Source organism: Gopherus evgoodei, chromosome 13 (genome assembly GCF_007399415.2).
Source record: "Gopherus evgoodei ecotype Sinaloan lineage chromosome 13, rGopEvg1_v1.p, whole genome shotgun sequence".
NCBI lineage: Eukaryota > Metazoa > Chordata > Testudines > Testudinidae > Gopherus > Gopherus evgoodei.
The window spans coordinates 1,319,552-1,340,455 of NC_044334.1; positions in this window are offsets into that span (position 1 = coordinate 1,319,552).

The window sequence follows — 20,904 nt, forward strand, 5'->3', positions numbered from 1 at the left end:
TTTGGGGGAAGTGTCAGCTTGGAAACAGCAGGATGGAGATGATGAGGAAGGTTTCATATGAAGTTTTGATGCTTTGAGGAAGAGTTACACTAACACAAAAGGGGGATTTTCCAAGGGTGTTCTCTACTCCGGTATAGCCCTATTTCATTGGGGTTACTAGGACACCAGAATGAACCTGGTGTAGCATTGTGGAGAATCAGGCCCTTTCATTAACACGAGAATCCGATGACAAGGCCACGCACTGTGATGGATGCCTGCTGCGCTGCATGGCTGGGGGCTGCTGCACAGTATCTTCAAAGCTTCACTCCTGTCGTTGGACCTCCTCCCGCTGAGCATTTGAGTGGGCCTGGGTCTTAGCTTAGCAGTGTCCTGCTGGCCAGTGACAGTACTGGGGAGAAGTTCTCTGTAGAAAAGGGGTCATTATTTAAGTTAGGACGTTCACACCTATCGATGGTAGCAAAGCAGCCATAGTCTAGCGTATGAACTGAATACTCTTGTAATGTGCTGATCAGACTCACTTTACAGTTCAGTGTGAAGTTGGAAGCAATAGCTCAAGACTGACGGACTTTTAGCATAAGGCAAGGGGAGCCCCCATGTTCCTGTGGGCGAGTCACTGAGTCAAGCGAAGGGGAAGCACACAGGAAGCAAGTTCTCAGGTCCATTTAGAGGAAAATGTCACAGCTCGGGAATGATTAAGGCAATCCAGCCAGCCAGAGCCCTCTCTGAGCCACTCTTCAGAGTGTCTGTAACAGCACAGAATGTTTTAAAACCGATGTGTAACTGCTCAGCAGTTAAAGTAGAACAGACTGTTTTATCTGGAGTTTCAAACAATAACCAGAAATGTCCAAGTCTTCCCTGTTTGTCCCATTGGACATTGGCCTCGTACATGCCCGTATCTTGTTTACTGTGGCAAAGTTATTTGCTTTGTCCGAATTACAGACATCAAGCTGGAGACACTTAGCATTTTTTGCTAAAATATTCTGTCTCCAAAAGTTTTCTACTATGGTTGAGCAAAGTGGAACCATTCTAGTGGTTTCAATTCAATCCCTTCAGACTGGAGTAAATAATGGGGCCTTTTCTACATTCCCTCTGATCTTGAGATATTGCTGGAGCAGTGATTCTCGATAGGCACCAAGGCTGTGTTGGAGTGATGCCAGAGCTTAGTCCTAGTACAATCACAGAACCATTGGGTTAGAACAGACCGCAGGGGTCATCTACTCTAACCCCCGCCAGGGTGCAGGATTTGTTGTGTTAAACCATCCCAGACTATCCAAGTCTCCTTTTGAAAACCTCCAGTGAAGGAGCTTCCACAACCTCCCGTAGGGTGACCAGACAGCAAGTGGGAAAAATCGGGACAGGGAGTGGGTGGTAATAGGATCCTATATAAGAAAAAGACCCAAAAATCAGGGCTGTCCCTATAAAATTGGGACATCTGGTCACCCTAACCTCCTGAGGTGTCTGTTCCATTACCCTACTGTTCTTACAATTAGGAAATTTTCCCTGAGATTTAACCTAAATCTGCTGTGTGTAGTTTGAACCCATTGTCTCTTGTCCTGCCCTCTGTGGCAAGAGAGAACAACTTTTCTCCATCTTTTTCACGGCAGCCTTTCAAGTATTTGAAGACCACTATCATGCCCCCCCTTAATCTCCTCTTTTCCAAACTAAACATACCCAGTTCCTTCAGCCTTTGCTCAGATGGCTACATGCCATCCCTTTGATCATCTTTGTCACTCACCTCTGATCCTTTCCAGTTTCTCTACATCCTTTCTCTACGTTGGTGACCAAACTGGACATAGTCCTCCAGCTAGGGCCTAATCAGAACTGAATAGAGCAGTATTATCACCTCCTGTGGCTTCATGCTACGCCTGTTAATGCAACCTAAAATTGCATTTTATAGTAAAATTGCACTGCATAATAGTTCAAGAGGGAGACCCAGAACCTCCCATGCGGAGGCGACGCGTGGGGAGGGCATGTGGGGTCATGTGCCCCGCCCTCAGATTTGCTGCGTGGCTTGTACTGAGCATGCTCAGTAACACAGCTGAAGCTGGCTGCCCTCACTCTGCCCCCCACTGTCGGCAGGCATGGGTCGTCTCTGTCCCATGGCTTGAGGTCTGACTAGAGGAAAGCTCCCACCTCCAGCCCTAGCTCAGACAGGCAAATTCCATCACTGTGCAAATATTTTGGCAATCAGAAAAAATGGGACAGAAACGTCCCAGGAATTCTCTAAACCAGGATACTTTAACATATGAACAGGAGCATGGTAGGACTCTGCTAGATCTCCTTCATTCCCATCAACGACGGCTTCTGCGCAGATCGTGCTGTCTCATAGAAGGACTTGCTACAGCCTCGCCTGATGTTATTTATTGCGGAGGAAACGCGGGAGTGTATGATTTGTAATAACAGGCTGCTCTTTATGGAAGTGCTTGATGCTAAGTGGTTACAGCATGTGGGATGGTGTGTATATTTTGGTATCTATAAACAAAGCAGCTCAAGAATGCCTTGATACCAAAGGTTGTTTTTGGCTTTTGATCAAGTATTTCATGGCTAGCTTCTCAAAAAGAGATCAGCTGCTGAAAATGATAAAAATAAAATAACATAAATGGGGTGGGTTCTCTCCCCTTTACTATTAAATTGGAATAATTTCCCAACCAGTGCATCTTTCTAAACATACAGAGGCTTTCTGGGGTTGTAGTTCTCAGAATGCAGCACACAGCACTGGTCTTAGGGCAGCTCCTTTCCTTCCGAACGGTGAGAGGGAACATGGATTCTCCTTGCATTCTGAGCTATCACAGACTATAGTGAGGGATGAAATCTCCTTTGGGTTTATGAACAAGGACAGAGTCTTACTCAAAAGCCAGGGTTGAGCTCTGACATCTGTCTGTCCATCAGAGAACTCGCGTGCTCGACACGTCATAGTTTCTGTATTTTGAATCCCCCAGCAAATAATTATTCTAACCACACAGGTCTAGCCAACACCTCCAGTAAGGCCAGATGCAGCCAAATGGCGCTGCTGGCACTTCTGGGAGTGGTGGCAGAAGCCCTCTGCTCACCAGCCTGTGGGTATTTACCTCACCCCAAACTTCAGAGCTCTCTAGCCTCTTCCACAAAGCAGCAAAGCTCTAATCACGAGATCCAGGTGCCTCATACCCCAACACCCAGCCCTGGTGGGGAATAGCTATATCTGTGTTCAGTTAACAGTCACAGGCATTGTGCCCCAGCTGCCTGGAAACTGCTATGTCAGACCAGGCAAAGCCTTGAAATGAGAAAGCAGCAATGGATTTGGTTTGGAGAAACACCCCAAAGTTTTAGGGACTGTTTCTGAAACATCTGGGTATGCAAAACTGCGCTAAAAATCCTCAGGAGAACCAGTTCTCCCATCCTGTGCCCTGTCACATCTGCTTTCAGGCCTAGCTAGACCCTGGAAATGGGTATGAGCCAAAAGGAAAACAAACAAACAAAGCAAACAGGAGTTCACTGGATTGCTCTAAGTGAGGTCTGAGGCAGAGAGGAGGAGCAGGGTTTTATTTTATCCCACTCCTATATTCAGTATTTGGTGGCCACCGCTGTGCAGTAGGTCTGACTTATTTCCATGGACCCAGCACCGAACTCCATGAGGAAGAATCCCATGTGCACTTGTGTTTGCGCGCTGATCAGAGAATGGAAGAGGTTAGGAAATCATCCCAGAGCTACTGGTGGGTTCTTCTTTTTGTGTATAAGGGGGATATTCTGAAAATATCAAAGTGAACAGGGCCACATACATCCCATGTGACGTATATTGTGACATTACACAGTAATGTCAATTTCCCTGAGTTGAGAAGCAGGATTCTTGCATTTCATGTTATTTTAGCATTCAGTTCAGTTTTTATCATTTTAAGGTTCATGCGTTTCTAATTGTTCTGAATAGCATGGCACAATTAATAGTTCTATGGTTGGTTTATTACATTTAGTAAAATTATGTGCATGTAATGTTTGCCAAGAAAAGACACAACAGAGACTTTAATCATGTAAAGCTGATAATTTAGTTGTTACACTTGTTGAAATGATGAGGATTAATTTTTAAAAAGTTTGCAAACTGTAGGAGAAATGTAAAACATTAATTTAGTTAGACAAGCAAGCCAACAACTGACAAACCCTTGCAGGCCAGTGGAGTAACACGCACATGACACTCTCAGCAGGGAGGACAGTTTTGTAATTGGGGGAATTTTATTATTCAGGCCAGATACTTCACTGCTGCCTCCCGTGAGCCTAACATATTTTAAAATTAAAAAGTATTTCACATCCCACCGCTGGATCTATGGGACCTGCTCATGAGATCATGGGTTTCCCTTGCTCTTGTAGAAGACACATTATTCACAAATCAGAAACTGTAGTTTCCAAGTAGATGCTAAGTAACAAAAGAGATAAAATGCCTCCCCAGAACTGCAGCATCTCTGGGGTTCTAGCTGCCTGCCTTCTCTGAACCAACAAACACAATGGAGCCACTGTTGGCTTTCCGGGACTCCCTGCTCTGTTTGGTGACTCTCTGACCTCCTACCCAGGCTATCTATGGATAGCCATTGGAAACCTCTTATGAGGCCCTTTTAGCCCAGTTTTGTCTCTTAGATTTGTGTGTGTGTGTATGTGTGTGTGTGTGAGACAGAGACGTGCCCAGCAACGGGAGTCCATCTGCCCTTCTAAAGCTGTACATACAGGTGCTTATACATTCACTCTGTGTGACGAAGTGGGGTTTTTTCTTGAGGTTTTCTGTCTTTTCCAGGGTTTGCATGCACAAGGGGTGGGACTCAATGTCCCTGGGTGTTACTGGTTTAACGAGGTGAGGGGAGAGGGAGTTTGTTGTTACAGAGGACCGGAGAGGGACTCGGGACCCCAGCCCAGGAGACATAACCGGTTCTGGCCAATGGGAGGACAATGGGCTGCAGAAAGAGCATCCCGATGACCTGACCAGCCGGTTCCAGCCAGAGGAGAGCTGCGAGGAGAGGGGACTCAGGCCTTCCTATTTATGACCCTGTTTACCTGGAGAGAAGACAATGGACAGAGGCAGGGCTTGAGACCGGGGATATCAGAGGCCCAGCTGGGAAGTAGGGGGGCTCGGGGCTGGCGAGGGGAAGCAGGCGGAGCCCACCTGGATGCAGGGAGACTGGGATGTGCTGTTATTGTGAGAGGCCAGGCCTGAGGCCCTGAGAGTTTCCTGTGCTGTATTCAACTCCCAATAAACCCTCCTGTTTTATGCTGGCTGAGAGTCACTCCGGTCTAGAGAACAGGGCTGCATCAGCCTCTTTGGGGGTGAAGAGGCCCAGGGGGTCCAGAGTGCGTGGACTCCTGGAGGGGGCCCGCGGCAGAGACAGACGTGCTAAGGCTCAGAGAGGTGCAGCTCCAGGAGGTGGAGGGGCCTGATCCTGAGAGAGAGTGGACCCCCGAGAAGAGCTGTCTCACTGAAAGGGACACCCCCCACGGACCGCACAGGGCCAAGAGTGGGCACGATCTGTGAGTCTGTGACTCCCTGCTCCCTGCTTCTGCTGGCTTTCTGGTTTTGGCACCACTCCCTTTAGCAAAGGGGGGTTGTAGGTTTGACTCTGAGCTCAAGTTGCAAAGCTGCTGCTTTCCTGGCGCAGACGAACCTAGGGCCGGCTGCAGAATATATTTAATGTTCAGTGAAGCTATTGAGCCTTGGGAAGGCTGGTGTCCTGGCTGAGGCACTGGACTAGACATCAGGAGGCCTTGGTTCGACACCTGCTTTTACTGAGCTCGATGTGTGACTTAGGGCTTGTCTACACTACACAGCTTTTAGCAACATGTGACCCTAAAAGTCACGCAGTGTAGCTGCTGTTTGCTGGTTCTCCTGCAACAAAAAATGTCCACCCCCAACAAGCGGAGTTTGCATTGTTGGCACGAGAGCGCTCCTGTGTACAACACACGGTTCACACTGGCGCTTGTCACGGCAAAACTTTTGTTGTTGGGGACGGGGGGATTAACACCTCTAAAAGACAAAAGTTTTGTCGTTCAATTGCCAGTGTAGACAAAGCCTTAGCGATCAAGCGACTTGCCCAGTCTCCCAGGTATGAGCCAAGGAGAGTGTTTCCTCTCCTCACAGACACTGTGAATGGTTGTCAGGTGCTTAGATCCCTTCAGGGTGGGGCTGTGGAAGCAGATTTGAAGAGGAGGATGTGACTGTACAAGTGCGACGTGGATCATTTATGGGTCATACTCCGGTCTCTTGGCTACTCACTCCCATAGCCCTGGTCTATGCTGGGGGGATCCATCCCAGTTATGCAGCTGCAGCTACACGAATAGTGTAGCTGAAGTCGACGTCCTTCGATCTACTCACCGCGGTGTCTTGGCTGCAGTAAGTCGGCAGCTGACGCTCCCCCGTCAACTCCACTTGCACCTCTCACTCCAGTGGAGTACAGGAGTCGACGGGACAGCACTCAGGGGGTCAATTTATCGCGTCTAGACTAGACACGATAAATTGACCTCGCTGGATCAATCGCTACCTGCATGGGGTTTTTCTGTATGGAGTTGAAGTTGAGGGACTAAATCCAGGTTTTTCTCCTTTGGGTTCATGAAGGTGTTGTGGCCAAGGTGACAAAACAAGAGCTCTGATTAGTTTAATAAAGGATGTGATTATTGTGCAGACAGAGTATGTGGGGGCACTAGCCGCACTAGGACAGGGTGTCCAGGCAGAGAGTTCCAGAGCTTTTGGGGGTTGCTCCTGGCTAACCCTCTTATAAGTCTGTTCCACCTGTAAAAGTTAGAATGATGTAGCTGTGGCACTCAGGGGTGCGAAACTGGCACCATAGCTTTCCCGCCTAGCCCGCAGTGTAGATGCGGCTAGGTCGATGGAAGTACATGTCCATTGGCATAGCTACTGCTCCTTGGGGAGGCGGATGCCTATAGGAATGGAAAATCCCCTTCAGTCTCTGTAGGAAGTATCCATACTGCGATGCAACAGTGACCCAGCTAAAGCACCATTACTGTGCTGCTGAAGTGCCCGTCTTGTAGGGTAGACAAGCCCTTAGTTTCAAGTTCTGGTTCTTTGATTCACAGGTAGCTAATTCCTCTGGGTTTACAGAACAGTCGTAGTAAACAGATATCATGACCCCTCCCCCTCTGATCCTTTGTGCTTTTGTGTTTCCCTGCAATGGATTGTTGCTGGTTGAGATAATATTAGTAACTTTATAGAGACTATATTGCATTGGAATTTAGACTTTGAGCGTCTGTCTGCTCATGTGTTTGCATGCATAGTGCACATTCTCTGCCCAATCCTGCAATCCTTGTGAATAAGTAACGACTAGTGAAATCACTGGGGGTTCTGCATGTGCAAGGACTGCTGGATTCTGCCCATTGCATATACTCTAATGTTGAGGGAGAGGAGCTAATCCCAAGAGCAAAAGTTGGCTTTCCTCACCTCTTGCAAAACAGGAACCATATCACCATTCAGATCTGCTGCAGCGCTGTAAAGTATCACTGCCGTATTGGATCTGGGTATTATTTTGCACTTGCTGGTTATCATTTAGGCATTAATTCTGCACCACATTTGTAGCAGCTTGTCAGGAAAGAAAAGAGGAATGTATAGTACGTCTTGCTTACTATAGACGATGATGTGGCAAAATAATTCAACAGCCAGTTCTCAGGAGTTTATGACAATAATCATGAATATGTTTTATTAATGGGTAACAATGTGTGTGGACTCAGCTCTGGTTGAATTTTAGTACTATGGCTTCTCACAGCAAAGCTCAAATCAGGTGGATATAATTTATGTTGAAACGTGTTACAGGATGTATTTATTCACAAGCAGGTGCTGATTGTAGCTTTGTGCCTGATTTATGGAGTTGTACTTTTTTCTATGGAAGTCCCTACCAAAAATAATATTTAGAGTCTCCTTTTATTTACTGAGCCGCAGCAGTTTTTTGTAGGCACTGCAGCAGAGGATAGCTTATCTTGCCTCCATGTCTTGCAAGGCAGGTCTGGTAGCAGTAACTGACTGTGGCACGCCGGAGACTTTAGTGAAGAGGAGAAAGAAAATAAGCAATGTGCAGTGCTAATGAGGCACCCCTCTCATGCCCAGCACTTCAGAGAAAATAGTTCAATGGTAATTGGCTGAGGCACTGGGAACTTCTCAGTTCCCTGACCACCAGCCTAGAAACTCATTTTCACTCACTTTGGCCCAATGACTATTTAATTATTTGTACCAAGCAGAGCAGCTTCAATAGGAGACCACGCCTGAATGGCCCCTAGCCAGGTAGTTAAGACGCTCAGCGGGGAGACACCTAGGACCAAGTTTCTGCTCCAGAGTGGGGATTTAAACCTGGGTCCCCCATATCCCAGGTGACTCTGGGCCCTTGGCTCTATGGTGGCACTGCCCCTGTTTTGTGAATGGCACCTGTCGCCTTGTGACTCTAGACCAAAAGAGCAAAACATTTCATTTTGGGAATGGCAAAATTAACCTTTTCAACACGGCTGATTTTTTCCAGCTGAAACAATTCACTGAAATCGACAGAAATGTTTCAATTGCCCCGAATCTGTGTTTTCTAGCCAAAAACAAAAAAAAGAGTTTTGGCTGAAAAATCTCACCTGGCATTACTTGCAGGTGCATTCTGTCTCAGCTGACTGCCCACAGACAAGGGAAAGGAAGGGCAGCCTCCAGTCAGCACTGCACTGGGGATCAGACTGAGCTGCTAGCCCACAGACCTGAGGCAGGTCACTTCAACCTCTCTGTGTCCATAAACTGGGGCTAATGGCAGAGCTGCCTCCTGAGAAGGTGCAGGGCAGTGTGAGGCTAAAGTCGCTGATGGGTAAGGCACCTGAGAACCTTGCATGCAAAGGGTAGAGAAGTGCAGTGGGGTTAACTTCTATGGCATTCTGGGGCCAGATTCCTCACGGTGTAACTCAGTCCCCTCCTTACGAACATGGAGCAGTGCATTAGTGACTCCTGTGTGCTCCCCCTCCCCCCCCAATTCAAGCTACAGCATACTGATGCAGGGACTCTGGATTCCTGTGCATGCTGAGAACCATCAAACTCGAGCCGGCAGCCCCATTTCTCGCTTGCTTGCAGTTGTCATGGGGGCAGAGCTGCAGGGGTGACATTTTCTGACAGAGCCATTCCCATGTTTGGCAGCTCTTTCATTCAATGCTTTTCATTTCGCAGGGATGTTTGTTTACTTTGGACCTGAGCTGACAGGCCAATGCCTCGTGAATCACCGCTGGTAAGATGTTTGCACAGAGACAAGTGGGAGCAGTCCTGCAGCCTGTTTTAATGCTGGAAGTGCCCATCACATTCAGAGCCTGATTAAGATTAATAAGACCAAAGTGAATTAAAACAATTCCCCCTCATTCTCTGGCATGAGCAGCAGTGCTGGGATTAGCGTAACTAGGTCAAGGGAGAAAGGCCTTTATCCTTCCCCTCTGATTTGCTTGGCGACTGACAATAATTTAGACTAGGAAGACATATGGGTGCATTTAGACTACAGAACTGTAAACTCAAAGGATTCATGGCTGCAAGCTCTTTTCTGACTACAAATTGGTTGAGATACAATTGTCTGTAACAACTTTGCCAATTTCCTGTACAGTAGACTGGTCTGTGATCCCACAAGCCCAATGCTAGGCTCCTGCATCTTTCAGAGCTCATTAAACCGGACACTTCCTGGTTCCTGCTGCAGGCTGAGGGGCCTGCCCCACAGACATCACTTGTTAGGGGCTGCATAGGGACACACTGCCACATTCTTAAAGAGCCGTCGCAATGTGCAGGGGTACGCTTGCTAAACACTGAGGAAGTATGGGATTTGTAAAGGCTCTCTGGGCCGAGGCTGCTCCTTAGCCACAGAGTCCATGGAGTATACACTCAGAGCATCATTTTGCAATGCTGAGCATGTGGTACGCAGAGTGTTAATGCTTTGCAAAGTGATGCGAGATGTACGTAGGCACCAGGTGTGAAATTTAACCTGGTGCTGGAGATGGGCCTCAGCCACCATACTGATCTGCCCAAACTCTGGGGAACTGGGTCCAGATCCAGCCAAGGTGTCTCAGTCCCATCTCCTCTTTCAGCACAAGCCCCCAAACCTCCATCCCTCTGAGCCCTGTGGGGGCAAGGGCCAAATTGTAAACTGCCTCTGGTCACTCCGTAGTCACAGGCTGTCTCCCACTGGACACGTGGCGGGCTGAGCAGATGGCCGTGGTGTGCTGCTGCTTGACTGAGGTTACATTCACACCTGCACAGCCGAATGGTCTCTGGAATAACCCGGAGGGAGGCTAATGAAGGCAGTTGAGCCAGTGATGAGACCTGGGTGAAAGTTTTCAGTCAAAACTATTTTTTGTCTGAAAAAGGCAGATTTAGGTCAATGGCAACATTGTGCGAGTTTGCCGAAGTTGTTTGTTGGCTTTTTTCTGACCAAAACAACAAACAAACAAACAAACAAACAAAAACAGTTGTGAAAAAATTCAGAATGTTTCCTTTTGATGTTTTCTAAAGGGAACATTTCAGTTCAAAACAACTTTTTGTTTTGAAATTTACTCCACTTTTGTTTTAAAAATATCACAACTCTTTGAAAACCAACGTTTTGGTTCAGCTGAATGAAATGTTTTGTTTGACCCCAAATGATTTTTTTAAACTTTTCAGTACAGCAGTGAACTGAAAAACCAGGTGTTCGCTCAGCTCTGCCGGTCACAGGGAAACAAGGCAAACGAGCCCTGGTAGCAACAGGTCAGCAGGTGACTGGGATTCAATTTCTGTCTCTGCCACAAATGTCATTTGCTACTTCGGACACATCACCTAGGCTCCTAAATCACTTGGATGTTGAAGTGCCTAACTACTTTTAAAAATCTGGCCCACAGTCTCTCTGTGCCTCAGTTGCCCATCTGCTACCTGGGAGCCTTTCCCTACCTCAGAGGGCTGCTGTGCGGGTAGATAAATACATGATAAAGATGCGGAGGTGCTCAGTGCTAGAGTGAGGGAGGGAAGCCCTTCGATCGCTGTTTCAGAACCTCTCCAGCAGAGTCTGCATTTTCCCTTTGCCGCACATCTTCCAGCATCCTCAGCAAGACCTGCTTCTCAGTAGCATGGTGCTGCCCCAGGCCTGTCTGTGATGGCTGTGGCTTTTCGTCTGGAACACATGCGCTCACGTGGGAGTCTGCCACGGGCTTTATTACTTATAAATAATTCAGGAATAGTTTAGCAGTGTCTGTTGTAATTAAGAACACAGGTGGTTTCCTCCCAGCAAGTGGCCGTTACACTGAGTTAGACTGCAACTTTACAAAATATAGGCACAAAAAAGTATCTTCATAAATAAAATAAATGGTCTCCACGCAGATTCCAGAATCTGGTTCATACACTGAACTTATTACTGTACCATGGGAAAGTGTGAATCGCTAGCAAAGCCCCCTCTTCCTGGGCACCTAGCCTCTGCAGCACCTCAGGGAAACCAAAGGAATTCTGAGCCTGTGACCTGGTCATTTGATACTGCTCAGTCCTGGCTCCATTTGGTGCTATCCTGCCGCTGCACCAGTCCCACAAGTTATATCCTGTAGAGAAGAATGAAACCCCTATTTTGAAACTCTTTGAGAAGCTGGATTCCCTGCCACAGACTAGTTGCTTGTCTCCACATTTCCACTGCATTGTGTGTTCTTGTCAGCAGTCTATATATTCCATTCCAAAGGACCCTTGTCCTCACCCTCTGCAGAGCTTCCTGCGAGATGCCAGCACCCTTTGGAATTCTGTGAACTGGGCTCTCTGGAATGGTGTCCGTCACACCCGCTGGTACAGAAGCTATAACTTGTCATTGGTAGGGAACTGGCCCTCAGCTGCTCAGCAACCAGGGAGCCCAGCCACATTACAAAAGCACCAACGTCGGGGAACATGGTGTGATGTTACACCCCATATCCTTCACAGTTATGCCATATTCATATCATAACCATATTTCTAAGATATAATTGATGCAAGATGGCTCATGTAAGATATCATTGAAAAGGTGATGAGCTACTTAAAGTGTTTATCCAATTTGTATGCATGTATCATTTTTGTATCTGAAGCTAGGAATATTGACCATGTCTCTGTATTTTGGGTGACACTCACAAGCAGCCTTTCAGGTATGAAAGGCCAAACAATGTTAATGGTTTATTACGGAATTGCACACCAGCACAAGGACTACCCCAGGAACTGCATGCAATAGAAACCTTTCAGAGATAGCTCTGCACAATGGGAACTGTTTGACCCAGGTCACATTTGTTTTGTTTATTATTAATCCCAGTTTGTGCAAATTCATATCTGGGGGGAAAGGTGCTGTGCATACCTCTCTTCACATTGCGGGAGAGGACGAATTTTTATGAGTTTGCGCTGTGCAGATCTTTCTATACAGCCAAGATAGTATAATGCTATTTTGGGTTTAGTCCCTGAAAGGGGTGTACATATGAGTGCTGGATAAATCCTCTCCGAAGGAGCTGACTTCAGTCTGTAGCTGCAGATGGGTGTGGCCCTACCTGTGTGTGTGTGCTACAAAAGGCTGGAGAGCCTAATTCAGGAAAACAAGGAGATGGAATCCAGGCTGGTGGAGCAGGAGGGGCCCAGTGAAACCCCAGCACAACAAGTGGCATCCCAAAAGGGGTCTAACCTGTCACACATGGCTACAATTTCAAGTTGTTAAGGAACTTTAATTATCAGGAAGTAGCAAGGCCTAGTGGCTCATGCACCATGACACTTGTGTTCTATCTCTGCCACTGACCTGCTATGCGAACTTGGGCCAGTCACTTTGCCTCTCTGTGCCTCTGTTGTCTTCTCCACTAGTACTGTAAGTTCTCTGGGGCAAGGACTATCGCCTACTACGTGTCTGTGCAGCACCCTGTTACAATATGGCTAAGTCTCCTGCACACTATCTGAAGAGAGATCTGTCAGCGACTCCTGTATTTAGCTTGTCTGACACTTTCTTTTATAAAAGATTCTTATGAGCTCTCCTTTGAGAAGCTCTCACACCTCCCCTGTTTATAGCAGGGCTTTCACAGAATGTAGGGACAAAGGCCTGGGACTAGACAAGTGTCCCATGAACTTCTATTGTGGTTCAGCTGAGATAAAAACTGTTAACTAGAAAGAAATGAAAAAGAAAAACATTGTTTCCTTCCCCTCAGTTGTTAGCAGCAGCATAACAACAACTGAACGTGAACATTCCCAATCATAGAATATCAGGGTTGGAAGGGACCTCAGGAGCGAATCTCAGAACCAGGCCCAGCTGGTGCTAAAGCAGCAGCAGACATTGCATTGGGAATGCCTGGGCACTGCCAGGGTGGCTGTAACAGTGGGGAATGTTGGGTAACAGAGCGTCAAGTCTGGGCCTCCCTTCACCCAACCACCTTCCCAAAGCCAGCAGTCCATCCCCCACTCTGATGCACCCCATGGCACCTGGCCCCATTCCCATTTCCAGGGTGTGTGTGAGTGAGAGAGAGAGAGACACACGCGAAAAAGAGGTAGGTGAGCTTCTCTACAACCATCCCAAACGCCAATCCCGGGTCCAGCACACGGTGACAGCAGCCCATTCCCCACTCTGGGGTAGGAGCCTTGGGCCACCAGCTAACACTGGTAGTCCTGTACCTGTTACACTGGCACATCATAAATATGTTCTGACATTTTTCCTTTAATGTCTGCCACCCCACCCCAAATTATATTTTACAAACGGCCTGGAGACTGTTATTTAGGATTCAAAGTCAAATATTCAAAAGTTTGAGAATGCCTGGTTTATTGTTGCACACACAATTTTAATTCTGTTTCTTGTGTGTATGCATGATGACAGCCATGGCCCTAGTATAGATGAACTGTACTGTTTTTTCAGCTCTTGGTTGTAAGGTTCTCTTTACACTCAGCTTCTGCAACTTAAATTACTATGAGCTGGGGCCAGATCCTGCAGTCCTTATTCCATAACATTTTACTCCTATTGAAGCCAACATGAGCAGTGAACAAGGAAGACCTGTTGGACATGGTTCAAAGAACTTCATGGATTCACAGAATCCTAGAAGATTAGGGTTGGAAGGGACCTCAGGAGGTATCTAGTCCAACCCCCTGCTCAAAGCAGGACCAACACCAACTAAATCATCCCAGCCAGGGCTTTGTCAAGCTGGGACTTAAAAACCTCTAAGGTTGGAGATTCCATCACCTCCCTAGGCAACCCATTCCAGTGCTTCACCACCCTCTTAGTGAAATAGTTTTTCCTAATATCCAACCTAGACCTCCCCCACTGCAACTTGAGACCATTGCTCCTTGTTCTGTCATCAGGTACCACTGAGAACAGCCGAACTCCATCCTCTTTGGAACCTCCCTTCAGGTAGTTGAAAGCAGCTATCAAATCCCCCCTCACTCTTCTGTTCTGCAGACTAAATAACCCCAGTTCCCTCAGCCCCTCCTTGTAAGTCACGTGCCCAAGGCCCCTGATCATTTTCGTTGCCCTCCGCTGCACTCTCTCCAATTTGTCCACATCCCTCTGTAGTGGGGGGACCAAAACTGGATGCAATACTCCAGATGTGGCCTCACCAGTGCTGAATAGAAGGGAATAATCACTTCCATTATTTGCTGGCAGTGCTTCTACTAATACAGCCCAATATGCCGTTAGCCTTTTTGGCACCAAGGGCACACTGCTGACTCATAGCCAGCTTCTCATCCACTGTAATCCCCAGGTCCTTTTCTGCTACTTAGCCAGTCAGTTCCCAGCCTGTAACAGTGCATGGGAGTCTTCTGTACTAAGTGCAGGACTCTGCATTTGTCCTTGTTGAACCTCAGATTTCTTTTGGCCCAATCCTCCAATTTGTCTAGGTCACTCTGGACCCAATCCCTGCCCTCCAGTGTATCTACCTTTCCCCCCAAGCTTAGTGTCATCTGCAAACTTGCTGAGGGTGCAATTCATCCCATCATCTGGATCATTAATAAAGATGTTGAACAAAACTGGTCCCAAGATTGCAGGAGTAGGGAGCTTTGAGGCACAATGAGGGACTGTCCATAAAATGAAAACCAGTTAGGGGTACAGCTTGGGCACTCTGCAGCTGGGCCCCTTCCTGGTTTGAGTACCCCTTATTACCTGTTATGTCTCAAGTTTTTGGATGTCACAAAAAACCTTTTACAGTTGAGTGAATGGAAAGATTTGACTAGTCTTGGGATTCCTTGTAAAAATAGCTACGCACAATGTCATATCACAGGCTCCGCTAGAAAAAATAAACAATTTAAAGAGTAAAAGCAAGATTTATTTAAACTGTTTGAAACCCAAAATAAATCATTTCGTCTCGTAATAAGTCCCAAACCATCTTGAGAGCATGTGCACATCCACTAGGAGGGAGTTAGCATCCAGAAATACTTTTTCATTGGTTAAAATTAGTTGTGCTGAAAGTTTATCAGTGATTTATTCTGCATAAAGTAACTCTGCTTATAATCCTCCTTCCGGATAGTTTCAGCACTGTTGTTTCTGATGATAAGAACTTGTTGTAGCAACCTCTGTCCCCGACTCCTTTAAACTCTTGTTTAAATAAACATGCAGCTTGCAAGCCACATGCAGTTTAAATATGTGTCCTATTAAGAACTGGCAGGACATGAGCCTCTTTGCTTTCTTGCCAGTGTTTGGAATACAGTAGCATTTCCATTGTGTGGTAATTTATTTCTGTAGATTCAAAGGCTGTAGTGTTTGCAGCTTTTAAGGAAAGTTATGCCTAGTGAAGGGAAAGAGGTAGAAAGTATTCCCAAGAAGAGGGAAACAAAATGAAGCAGGTAAATATTCAGGATGTTAATACTGGATCTGACTAAGAAGAGTGTAAAATTCTAGCCCTGAAAAGAGAAATCTTCTAGCATTTCCAAAGGGAGATCTCATTCAATGAGTCACAAGTCATCCAGAGAAAATGAATTTTAACTTCTGACAGTGTGAATTCAGCCATTTCTCCCCCAAACGTAACCTGGAAGGGCCCAGCCATGAGAGCTGAAGTTTTCAGTTAGGTAACTGCAGCTGGAAGCTTTCACAAATATGTTTAAATGCTGTAAGCTCTTTACAGGGAAAGCAGAGGAAACTTTCCGCAAGTCCCTAACAGTTGTGCAAAGCTGTTCATAGAAGCCCAGCTGAAGAACGTGTAATGGGGAAGGGTCGCTGAAGAAATAAAAAGCAAAGGATGCAGGGATGGATAGCACTCTGCTATGGTGCCCAGAGCAGGGAGGCATGCACCAGACCATACACTTCTAGAGCCTGATGCAGGGGTCCAGTTACTAGCCCCATTAATTATATGTGCATTTTCCCAGTAGCTACAGCTCTCCCCATAGTCACTGCATCACAATTGCCCTAGAAAAATAGTAAGCCCCTGAAACTTGGGTGCTGTTTCACACAGCTGGTGCCTGTGTTGCTATTAGTTTTTAAATAAATCTGTAAATTTCTAGCATCCTTTAAATTAGCAAGTGGTGGCTCTGCCAGTCATTTCATTGTCTGAATTGTGACATTTTGCTCATTCTTATACACATATCTGTTATACACTCACAGGCCTGTGTTAAATACTCATCTCTCCAGTTTGTCTCAATTTTGCTCCTTTCCTATTGTACCACCTGCATAGAAAAAGCTCACAACCACACTGCTCCATGTTCTTTCATTAAGAAGTCAACTTCTACTGTTGTCTTTGACTCAAAGTTTTCTAATTAGTTTGTTATTAAAGGCTTTTGGTTGGCAAACCAGATTGCACTTACCCAGAATTTGTGGATTTAAATTTTGAATTCCAAACTAAATTAAAACTTCATAAAGAAATTTGATTTTCCATTCATTAAACAGAAATATTGGTGATTTACAGAATTGACATGTTCATGTTTGCAAAGACCCTAATTAATAGCAATTAAGTCATTATCTCTCTGGTATAAGTGGCTGAAGCTAGAAATGGTGCACATTGGTTTCTTTCCCACTCAGCATTTCTTACTCACCAGCCTCACCATTTCTGCATGTGTGGATTGTGAATGAGAGCAGAGATTTGTCAGGGAATTCCTTTTGTTCACTTTTACTTCTCAATTTGGGGCCAGGTCACCCACACCTGAGGCCTGGTCTACACTACACTGTTAAACCGATTTTAACAGCATTAAATTGATTTAACGCTGCACCCGTCCACACTACCCTGCTCTTTATATCGATTTAAAGGGCTCTTTAAATCGATTTCTGTACTCCTACAAAACAAGAGGAGTAATGCTAAAATCGATATTACTATATCGGATTAGGGTTAGTGTGGACGCAAATCGAAGTTATTGGCCTCATTATTTTACAGTAACTACTCACAGTGCACCGCTCCAGAAATCGACGCTAGCCTTGGACCATGGACGCACACCACCAAATTAATGTGCCTAGTGTGGACGCGCACAATCAACTTTATAATATCTGTTTTATAAAATCGGTTTAAGCTAATTCGAATTTATCCTGTAGTGTAGACGTAGCCAGAGTGGGGCAGAGGTCCAGGCAGGGCCAGGAGTTTCCCTGCTAGCTCCTCTCCTGGTAAATCAGTATGGAGAGCAGCCCTGGGGCTCGGGAACCTCCAACTCCACACAGGGTACAGCCCTCCCCTGCCCCTGGCCAGGCCACTCCACCCCAGCACTGCCAGGGGCTGCAGCACAGTATGGGAGTTACACCTGCCTGTTGCAGCACTGACTCCAGGTGTGGCAGCTGCTGCAATGAGCAGCTGCACCTGCTCGAACCCAGGACAGTCTTGCCAGAAGAGGCCCAACTTCATGGCTGCGCTGGGGCTTCCTGGACCCCCCACTCCCCAGCTTGCACCCCTCCCATCCCCCCAGCAGTATCCACTAGCTTCTGTTCCCCCAGCAGCAGAGCCCCCAGACCAGTCTTTTTCATGGCACAGTGTGCTAACTGCCTATTATGTGCCAGTCTCCAGTGGCACAATAGCTGGACACTCTAACCCCAAAGTAAAGGAGTTTATTCATGACCGGAGCACCTCCTCATGGCCAGGCCTGGCATAGCAGCTGTCTTTTCTTCTCAAGCTCCCTGCTGACAGGGGCTTGTTCCCTGCAATGGTTTCTCTTCTGTAACTTGGCTCTCCAGCCAGGTCACTCTATTAATATGTAATGTCTCTTCCCCCTGACTCTGGGCTCACGGCTGGTCGGAGAGCCCAGTACCTCCCCTTACACTGGATTCGAGCCCAGGAACTCTATAAGCAGCAGCCAAGGTCTGCACAGTCCCACCCTTTGCTGCTATTTCCCTGGGCTGCTTCTTACTGACTCTCTCAGGCTTGTCCCCTGCTCCAACTTCTCTGGGTTGATTCTTCTTTCAGGGCTAGGACCCCAGGGCTTATTGTTCCCGGGTTTCCACTTACCACCTCCTAGAGACTGTGAGCAGAGTCGCTTTCCCTGCCTTTATACTAACCAGCCTGCCCTGCCCAGCTGGGTTTCAGGAACAATTAAGCCTGGCTCCCCACCAGGTGCAGTCAGATAAGGTAACTGGCCTCCACGTTAACCCATTCAGTGCCTGCATGGGGTACACACCTTATCACAGCCAGGTTTACCCTCCCACTTCCCATCTCTGGCCCCTAAAGACTCCAAACTGGCCCTCTTGCTCAGCCTTTCCCCAGGAACCTCCTACCTTTCTGTCAGGGACGATTTCTTCTCTGCTCTGTTCTTGATTTTGTGGCTCAGCACTTCCTGAGTTTATAACTGCCATTCCCTGGGTTTCAGAGATAAGTTATGACTTAGAGTCTGTTGCTTTTCCCAGTATTCTTAAAGAATTGCAGAATGGTTTTCTTAACTGGGCTTAATTTTCCTCCTATTCTGTGCAGGTGTTGCAAAGAAAATGTTGTTACTCTAACTAAGGCTTCTGAGTTTTCCATATAAATATCTCCTTTCACTGGTACGCACTGTATAATCGCCTAAGAGATGGTCTAAGGTTTCCTGGACCTTACGCGTTTTACAGACTGTGTCCTTATGTTTGTTAATTAGAACTAGATCACTATTTAATCCACAGTACAATTCTGAATAGAGCCACTCGCTCTGCCCCAAGGCCTTGGATTAGAGCAACATTTTCAACTGCTGGCCAAACTTCATGTGCCCATAGTTCTAGCCTTTCCTTCCTTAGCTCGTGGTTGAGTCACTGTTGAAACCCCAGTTTGAGTAAGGGGACCTAAGTCAGCTTGTTTGTGCTTAATAAGATTTTTTACCTTGTTGTCTGCCAGTTTGTTGCCAGCTATCCCTACATGCACTGGGACTTCCTCCCTCTCTGATGCTCCCTGACCCGTGGTAACCCCAGATGCTGCTCCCACCTCTTAAATGGACAGCCTGGGAGCACTGGATCTGTCACCCTGTCATAGCATTCTGGGGCCCATGCTACACCTGGTGCAGGGACTGAGGGGACGTCGGTTACATCTCCCGACTGGGGCTGGCTAGGCGCCTGGAACTGGGTAGAGCAGTTCTATGGGCCTGGCACCTCAGGGAAACTCCTAGCTCCTCCCGCCCTGACCCCAAGAAACAAATGAAAAATCCAAGTGTGGTGGCTTGTGGAAAAGTGAAACAACTCACTGCCCCCACTGCAAAGGCAGAGGCAGTTTGTGAAGGGTCAGAAGGGAAAGCTGCCAACACTGTGACACTGCCCTGTGTTAAAGGTAAATCCCTGCCTGTGGCCCTACAATGGCTCTGCCGACCCCCAGTGAAGCGTGGCTTGGGAAGGCCTATGGTGGGAAGAAGCAGCAAGCAGAGGGCGGCCCAGGACATGGCAGGTGCCACTCATTGGCTCAGAACATTGCGGAGCAGGCTGAGGCATTACCTGCTTCATTCATAACTCAGAGCGAGTTCAAGTGGGCAGGAACTTGGCCCAATGCCTAGGAGAATTTATCATGAGATTAAAGAATTAATGAGAAAATACAATATATTAAAGAATGAGAGATTTTGCTAATCTCTTACCTTGTCCTCGCTTTAATTGCCTTTAAAAATCATAGGATACAATGAATTATCATTGATTTTTCCCCATACCTCTTATTTTGCAGAAGTCAGATAAATTGCAATCAGAGGTGATAGTTCAAAGGGGCCCAGAAGATCTATGAGGTGGGCTGGGATCAAAGGCGTTATGCTGGCGGGCTGCGGGCTCTGGGTTTGATATTAAGGAGCATGTTGTGTCACTTCGTTTCTTTTCTCTATGGCCCGGAATCACAAAGGGACTTTGATGTGCCTGAAAAATCCCAGGAACAGCGCTGTGATACACAAAGCCTGAGCTAGGTGAATGGGATCCCAAAAGCCAGCGCACGAGGCGGGGAGCCCCCTAAGCTGCCAAGGGGACATGCTGACAAGAAGGATGAGTCCTCAGGCCCCTCTCCCACCCCCAGAGATGGACACCTAAATCCAGGCTGTAGGGAAGCACCTATTTCTGCTAGCAATCTGCAAATGGAAACCTGCCCCCCGAGAATGAGTTTAGCACTTCCTTATGCTATACAAAGCAGCTGGAGGCAGAGGTGCTGGTGCCCAGCCACCTTCTCACTTTTATCCCCGGCGTGAGTGCACTCAGCTGGGGTGGGGGCACTCAGAGTCAGTTCTCTCTTCTGGGCAAGAGGTGGAGAAGGGGTTTGAAGCAGGGTCTCCCGTCTCTCAGGAGGGTGCTCTAACCACTGCGCTATGGCTTAGTCTCATATAGGGCTCCCTCCATCTGTCCGACTGATGCTGCTCCACTGTCAAGGGAGATGTGACTCTCTCAGGGTGCTCAGGCCTGTTCCACACAAGTCTGTAAATGCCGGCAGAGACCTGGGATTGGACTCCGCACTCTGTGGGATCCTGGCATAGTGAGTGGAGCACTGGGGTGACCTGTGCTGCTAACTGGACAGGCTGCCACATTTCTCACCAGCCAGAGCTCTTTCAGGGTGTGTAGCTTCATGCCTGGACACGAGGAGTTGCAGTGATCACATCTGGGGAGTTGCCCAGGCACTGGCCAGCTGGCCAATGGG